Consider the following 8,759-nt stretch of genomic DNA (forward strand, 5'->3'; position numbering starts at 1 on the left):
ATGATGCTGGCTATCATATGTCTTTCCCTGCAAACTCCAAATTTCTGTGGGTTTTTCATAAAAATGACGGTCTGGATGGGGATGAGGCCAGGAGACCTGTGTAATGACATGTTTAAATTATTACCTTTTGACACAACACGTACAACAATAAACCTCTTGATAATAGCCAGCTGTGGTTCTGCTGCAGGGTCAATGGTGGGTTACCTTTTTGCATGTCTTGGCAAAACAGTTAATCTCAGTTATACAATTTTCAGGGTACATTTGATGTTACATGGTCAACATCGCATTTCTGTCATCCTCATCCAAGATTATTTGCTGGAATGGAGACAGAGGCTCTACTGTACAGTTTAATGCTCTCCGAGCGCTTCCTGGTTACGTCACTTTGCATGTGACGAGCCTCGGCCAATCGGGTGCTAGGTCACGGTGATGCGGTATGTTCCTCCAATCAAAGACGAGCTCCCGAGACAAAGCGCAGAACCAAAACATACAAACACAGATGTTACTCTTTCCTGGAGTTCGCTTACCATTTTTACCTCCGCTATTTTCATTTACTTCACTCTTTATATTTACCTCGCTCTTTACATTTACCTCGCTCTTTACATTTTCTTCACTGTTTATAATGGCTAGCCAAGGAACTGAAGAGGAAGAGGCGGCTGCACAATCCTAAAATCGCGGTAAGTCTAAATTCTTCTAACGATATAAGCCATGCTTTCATTTGGTAGAACCAGTGTAAGTTTTGTAACAAAGCATTTTTACTTGTATTTTGTAGGAGGCGGTCTGTCCGCTACACAACTCTGAGGTAAACTGTAGGCGCTATGACCCGGAGCAAGGGTACGGATGAAAGATATGGGCTAACATGCACTCTGTTATTTCAGAGGCAAATAAACACATTGTTTTAACTCTGTACTTTTTGCCTCCACAGATTAAGCTTGCCATATAATGAGACGGTCACCTCGTTTTAGCGGAGCACTGTCCATAAGCCTGGAATTGCGTGATGAATGTGTAACCCTTGACACTTTTATCATATTCAAGACAGCACTGCTTTAATTTGGTATTGTCCCTTTAAGAGGGCAGGGTAATGTGTGCACGGGGAGAGTGCGCGGCAATACCATGTTAAGTTATTGTGATGAGAGACTATGCACAGCATGCAAACTTTTTTCCCCTCGAATAAAGGTTTAGTATGTTGTTGTGAAGAATGTTCTTTGAATATATGCTTTATTGTTTCATACACAAGCTGAGTGAGAGTTGCCGAGGTGAAGAAATACTTTTCTTTCTGTGTTTTTTTGTATTTCAAGACATTCTGGTGAGTCAATTCTGCTTATATATATTTTTGTTGTCATTGTAGTATTATCTGAAAAAAATACCAGTCAGAATGTCATTGTATTGAAGGGAATGCACCCAAATTAATGTTTAACTGTGATGTAAAGTTTATAAGAGAGTGGCTAAGTGCAACTATATGATGCTAGCTTTGCTAATCATGGTGAGCATGCGGTGTCCGATGCCCCATATGAAACATATTTTTTCTGTAATCTTTAATCGCATGCTTACTGTAAGCGATTAAGGTGTAATTACTTTTGTTTATTTGATTTATGTATTTTGGGTTAAATGTTTTGTCACAGTGAAAGAAAGGGTTTAGGGCAGATTTATTTTCCAAACTTCATTTTGTATTGTACAATGGGATAAAATGCATTCAAACCATACAAAATGCCAAAATACATGTGATCATTCTCATTAGGAATGGTTTAAAGGTTCAGATGTTGTTGATGTTATTAATTTGAGATGTATAATTGTTGCAGAGTGTTTTTTTTTCCTTGGCCTATTCACTGGATGATGCAATTGGGACTTGAGTTCTCTGAGTGGTTTCTCCAGGAGCGAGGTTCCTTCCAGCAGACATCTTAGCATCACATCAACTCTTCAGCTCTTCATCTCATCTTCATCTTTCAACTCTTCAGTTCTTCACTCATCCATAGTACACTCATCATCACTTTATCTTTGATAAGTTGAAAGTCTTTCCTAAGGGTGCGGTAGGACTGAGACGTTGCTTTACACACATTACACGGAACTGTTTTTTAAAAGAACTCTGAATTTTTTCCGGACTTCCATTTCTTTTGGTTACAGCTATATTTTACATTTGGTTACAGCTGTATGGTTGCAGCTGAATTGGTTCATTAATTTCCAAGAGTAACCATTGCTGGGGATTGTGACCATTGTTGTGGTTGTTTATCACACTCATTTTCTTTTTTTTCCTTCAAAGTGCCAGGGAACAAAAGTATTTAATTTACCTGCTCAAAATACACTTTCCTGGTAAACATAATTTTTTCATGTGCTACTTTAACTTTTGTTTCCTTTTCTCTCCCTTACTCCTGACATTCATTTTTTTCCTCAATTAACATCTTTGTGGGTGAACTACAGGCTGAAACCAAGCTCCTTAGATGAACCTAGACAACCTTAGATGAACCTAGATCATACAGCCCTGACCTAGTTATTAAAGCTGGGGTTACAAAGGCCTGGATAAAAATGACTTTGTTGGTAAGTAATTTTCACTGTGTTCTTATTTAGTTGTTAGATTCAAGAAGCTTTGTAATTTCAACCACATATAGCTGATGCAGTATATAGTGAAATAAATCAACATTTCTCCAGGACCTGGTGCTACATACACATACAACATAGAGTTCAAACACAAGAACAACACAGAGCTAGGACCGAAAGTTCGTCCAAGCCACGTAAAGTGTTATTACATTTTGTTGTCACCATGTTGTTCTTAATTCTGTTTTTGCTGTTTATCTGTGTAGTTATGTTTGGTTGGTTGTAGTTTTTAAAAAAAACCCATTCATTTTTTTCTAGCTGCCTGTAAGACATATTACGAAACGGTGCATAGAAATTTCCGGTACAGCCAGCCAGAGCTAGCAAATGTGGCTACAGCTAATAAGACCTCAGCCCGGAGTTGCCAGAGGAGGAAGTGGGTAAGAAAGATTAGAAATAAATTTGTTTTACTTATTTCTGTTGCATCAGTATAAACTGTAATGATGTACATGTTGCTTATTATATGTAGCAATTGTGTTTTCAGCTCCTTACACCTCCCTCCCTATACACCCCCTGGTACGATAACGACCGTTTCTGTCACTCGCAAACAGGAACTTCCCAGGCTGTGAATTGTCGATAACTGCCAGTGATTAGAGAGGTCATCAGGCATTCACGGGGACGAAAATCTTACTTCCAGTGTCCACCACTGGGTTCGGGGATTGACGCCACGACAGGCACCAGAGACCTTACGGCCACAACTCCTGTTAGCTGCGTCAACAATGGAGGAGGAGAACATGGTCCACTCAGACTCAATGTCCCCAACCTCCCACGGAATCTTGTCGAAACGCTCCCGGAGGTGGGAGTTGAAGACCTCCCTAACAGAGGGTTCAGCCAGACGTTCCCAACAGACCCCCACAATACATTTGGGTCTGCCAAGTCTGTCTGGCATCCTCCTCCACAAGCAGATCCAACTCACCACCAGGTGGTGATCAGTTGACAGCTCAGCCCCTCTTTTCACCCGAGTGTCCAAGACATATGGCCGAAGGTCAGATGACAGGACCACCAAGTCGATCATCGACCTCTGGCCTAAGGTGTCCTGGTACCACGTGTACTGATGGGCACCCTTATGCTTGAACATGGTGTTCGTTATGGACAAACTGTGACTAGCACAGAAGTCCAATAACGGAACACCACTCGAGTTCAGATTGGGGGGGCCGTTCCTCCCAATCACACCCCTCCAGGTAACACTGTTGTTGCCCACATGGGTGTTTAAGTCCCCCAGTATAACTATGGAGTCCCCATTCGGGGCACCTTCCAGCACGCCTCATAGGGTCTCCAAAAAGGTTGGGTACTCCACACTGCTGTTCTCCCCGTAAGCTGAAACAACAGTGAGACTAGAAACATCTAGGCCTCCACCCATGACTGCTACCCAAAACGCATCAAACCAGCCCCTTATGCTCCTTCCTGCGGGTGGTGGGCCTACGGGAAGACGGGCCTACGTCGCTCTTTCGGGCTGTGCCCGGCCGAGGCCCATAGGCACAGACTTGGCCACCAGACGCTCACCTGTGTGCCCCAGCCCTGGCTCCAGGTTGGGGCCCCGGTAACACCAATCCGGGCGACGTAACGGTCCTTGCTTTCTTTTTTTCCATGAGGGGATTTGAACCGCTCTTAGTCTGACCCGTCACCTAGGACCCGTTTGCCTTGGGAGACCCTACCAGGAGCACATGGCTCCTAGGCTCATTCGGGTACTCAAACACCTCCACCACAATAAGGTGGTATAATGCTAATGTCTATGTTAATGCTAATGTCTATGTTAATGCTAAAGTTAAGGCTAATGCTAATGTTAGATAGTGTTATTGCTAATGTTAATGCTTCAAAAACCTCAGCACAATGAGGGGAAAGCAGTGACGTGTATCCTGGTGACATATCCACCTGCGCCGGGGATGAGTTTTGCCACATTCAGGAAATGTACATGTCTAGTTGTTGTTGTTATTATTATTATTATTAATATTATTGTTATTGTTATTATTATTATTATTATTATTATTGTTATTTTGTATTTTTTAATGTTTTATATTTTAGTGAATATTTTATACATTAGTATTAAACCAGTTAATTTAAATGGGCATCTTTTAACACGGTGCACTGTAGAATTAATGAGTAAGTTAGTCTAAATGTTTTGATAGTTCTCAATCTCCCTCTACTGATTCCAATCTAAATTTATTAAATAAGTAAGTAAACGTAAGTAGGTAGTTTATTTAAATGTAGCTTCAAGAGCATTGGCTAATGTAGAAATCATGAGAGAGAGAGAGAGAGAGAGAGAGAGAGAGAGAGAAAGTTTCAGTGTTCTTACTGCGAAACATCTCTCCCTATTGAACCAAAACTGCGCTGATGCTCAGAGATTTGCAAAAGAACCAGAAGATATTACTCAAACCCCAGCAACTTTCATAATCTATATATAATAATCAGTTTAATTCAGTGATTAGCCAAATGGAGCTTTTTATAAGAATGATTAAATTGTAATGAAATCTTGTCTATTAACACCACAGGACAACAGAATCACCTGTCCAGCAACTTTAAGTGTTTTCTCTGCTGTAACACTTCCTTCCTTCCTTCTGTCCGTCCGTCCGTTCGTCCGTCCTTACTTTGCATTGACTGCATATTCACTGTGTTGATACCTACCCAGAGGCCTTGTGGATATTTCCAGCATTTCCATTAACTTACAGTAAAGCACTGGTATTTGTATCAACATTTGTCTTTTGAAAACTTTATCTGTTCATTCTGAATAATGAATTCATATTGCTTTTCTACTCTAGACAGATGTGCTTTTTGTGGTTCTTAAGTTTAGGAGACATCCTAACTAAGGAAATGTTTTCAATAATAGCTATTTAGAATATTCCAACAGCCACTGTCTAAACACTGTCTAAACACTGCTGTATCTGAGGCTTTAGTAATGTGTTTGTGTGAATATGGAGCACTGTGTCGACTGGCTGCACAGTAATAAACAGCAGAGTCTGACAGGTGGAGTTTAGAGATGCTTAGACTTCCCTCAGTCGTGCTTTTTCTACTCTGTTTGAACCGATCTTTAAATCCTTCCTCGTAGTTTGGATTGCCCGATGGTCCAGCAGTATATCCAATCAGGGCCATAACTGTGCTACTTTTTTTGCTGATACCATAACATTACTAGTAAGGAATTGTCATCATGACTGCACTGGATTGTTACTTCTTCTATATCATTGACTAATAGCGATGAGGTCATATGAACTTTGACGCAGTTTGTCATTCCTGATGAAAAAACATCAATATTTTAATTCTGAATTAAATACATAAGTCAGTATAATGCAACATTGAAAAAAAGTCTCACCAAAACACAAAATGAAGAACACAAAAAGTTCACATGAACCATCCATATTTATGAGGCACAGCTTGAGTGAACACATGAACATGAGACTTCATTCTGTTACAGAGGGGTGGGGTATGTTGCACTTCCACATATAAATCAGGAAATCCTCTAAAAGCATTACAATTTTTTAGGTATCTAACTCACTTTCTCCCTATATCATAATTGATAAATGTCTTGCACCAAAACAAATCATCCAAAAATGTATTAATTACATTATTCAGGGTTCATTATTCAAACTTTATTCAAAAAAACTACAAAAAATAAAAATGGCTATTAAGCTTAAGTGTTATTTTGCTCATATTTTAAAAGCTCAAATAGTCATAGCAGAGATCAGTCATCTTAGCCATATAAAATACCAGATGTTAATATAAAACCTCATCAGATAACAAACCTCCTGCACGTGAAGTTTTAGTAAGGAGTGTGTGTGAATATACAGCACTGTGCTGACTTGCTGCACAGAAATAAACAGCAGAGTCTGACTTCTGGAGATTAGAAATGATCAGTCTTCCTGCAACTGTATTGTTCCTGCTCACTTTGAACCGATCTTGAAATCCATCCTCGTACTTTGGCTCAGCAGCTGCACTAGCGGTAAATCCAATTAGTGCCATAACTTGAGGGCTGGTTTGCTGATACCAGTACATATAATACAAATTACTATCATCATGACTACAATGGATTGTTACATTGCTTTTTTCAGTGGCTAGGATTGGTGAAGTCTCTTGAAATTTTACACAGTTTGTCTTTCCTGTTGAAGCAAAAAAAGAAAGATACAATCACAATATAATTTTAATAAATGTCAAGTTGATTAAATCATTAATTCCTCTTCAGTTACTACATTATCTTATTAAGGGTCACAGTGGCATGCTTAAAAAATGTCCTACCAAATAACAATACAAAGACCCACAAGAGTCCACAAGTACCATACATCCATCGGCTGCACATCTTGAGGAAGTCTGACTCAGATTAAGGTATTTGCATTTCATTTACACTATTAGAGGCGGGTGGGGTATAATGATGTGATAAATTTCCACATTTAAACCAGGACCAGGAAAGGTTTTCATGAGAAACATCTCCCCCTGCTGACCCAAAATTACACTGAACCTTATATACATATATAACTGAACCTGAAGGAATTATAAAAACAAAATTATGGAAAACATGATTTAGGATTAAAGCCAACTCTTAAACCAGAACAACTCTCCCAAATACTAGCAAGCAATTAAATGCAGTAATTAGTAAAATAGAGCTGAATCTTATAAGAAAAAAGACATTAAATGGCAAAGAAACAACATGGTTTAAGCCAGCATGAATATCGAGTGCTATGTGTGTAGTATAGTCATGGACATATATTCATATAGTTGCATCCACTAACAGTGTCAATAAAAAAATTGTACAATTTTCCCTAAAAGACTGCATCAACCTGCAGTACATTTTTAATAAAGACTTTAACCGTGGGAAATATGTCCAGGTCAGAAAATGAAAAAGAACACAATGCTCTTTTTTGCATGTTTAGCTAAATGTCTGCCAGAACCTTCTGTTATCCAGTTTTCACATGGGCTGCATAATAAATATCAAACATATTTCCACAAAATATAATGACTTAATGGAAGATTAGGGGTTATGGGTTAGGATTAGGTGCATGAGTGCAGATACTGAAACATTGCAATCCTGTAATATGCCTACAAATAAATCAAAAAAAAAAAAAAGCTTCAGTTGCATAAAAACTCAGTTCAGTCACGACTTTCATATAAAATACCAGATGTTTAAATGTAAAACCATCAGATAACTCTGGGGTGTGTGTGTGTTTGATGTTTTAGTAAGGTGTCTGGGTTAATATACAGCATTGTGCTGACTGGCTGCACAGTAATAAATAGCAGAGTCTGACTGGCGGCGATTAACAATGGTCAGACTTCCTGCAAGTGTGCTCTGTGGTCTGTTCGAATCGATCTTTGAATCCGTCTTCATAGTTTGGTATACCCGATCAATGCCATTACTCTTCATACCAGTACATACGAGGTAAGTTATCACCATGGCTACATTGGATTGTTACATTGCTTGTTACATTGGCTAGAACCGATGGCGTCTGTCGAAATGTTACACAGTTTGCCCTCCTGTTGAAAAACAAAAATAGTTGTTAAAATTGTAAACAGAACACACAATAATGTGACGTGTATCTGGTGAGAAGAATGCTAATGTTAATGCGAATGTTAATGCTAACGCTAATGTTAATGCTAATTTTAATGTTAAAGTTAATGCTAATATTTAAGCTAATGTTAAAGTTAATGCTAATGTTAATGTTAAAGTTAATGCTAATGTTTTATGTTAATGTACAAGTAATTACAAGTCAAACAAAAAAAGGTTAATGTTAATTAACCTTTGTTAATTAACCTAATGTTAATATTAATGTATTAATGTATTAATTAATTGCATTAATAAAAAGCATGGGTGCATGGGTTCATTATTCAAACTTTATTCAGGAATTGTCAGACTACAAAAAAAAAAAATGAATAAAAAATAAATAAAAATAGCTATTAAGACTGTTATTTTGCTCATATTTTAAAAGCTCAAATAGTCATAGCAGAGATCAGTCATCTTAGCCATATAAAATACCAGATATCAATATAAAACCTCATCAGATAACGAACCTCCTGCACATGTGAAGTTTTAGTAAGGAGTGTGTGTGAATATACAGCACTGTGCTGACTTGCTGCACAGAAATAAACAGCAGAGTCTGACTTCTGGAGATTAGAAATGTTCAGTCTTCCTGCAACTGTATTCTCCCTGCTCACTTTGAACCGATCTTGAAATCCATCCTCGTACTTTGGCTCAGCAG

At 38.5% G+C, this 8,759-nt stretch overlaps 1 long non-coding RNA gene across 4 annotated transcripts; it reads left to right on the forward strand.

Moving 5' to 3' along the window:
* Positions 1-445: 445 nt before the first annotated feature.
* Positions 446-5,932, forward strand: LOC131359184 (uncharacterized). Of its 4 annotated transcripts, none has more exons than XR_009205755.1 (7): positions 446-674; positions 770-831; positions 923-2,304; positions 2,413-2,529; positions 2,641-2,723; positions 2,845-2,963; positions 3,068-5,932. It is a non-coding gene; the product is annotated as an uncharacterized LOC131359184 (long non-coding RNA). The 4 variants fall into 4 exon arrangements; XR_009205756.1 differs by having other exon boundaries at positions 923-1,303; positions 1,797-2,529; XR_009205753.1 differs by having other exon boundaries at positions 923-2,529.
* The last annotated feature ends 2,827 nt before the right edge of the window (positions 5,933-8,759 follow it).

The sequence above is a fragment of the Hemibagrus wyckioides genome, linkage group LG09 (genome assembly GCF_019097595.1).
Source record: "Hemibagrus wyckioides isolate EC202008001 linkage group LG09, SWU_Hwy_1.0, whole genome shotgun sequence".
NCBI classification, from domain to species: Eukaryota; Metazoa; Chordata; class Actinopteri; order Siluriformes; family Bagridae; genus Hemibagrus; species Hemibagrus wyckioides.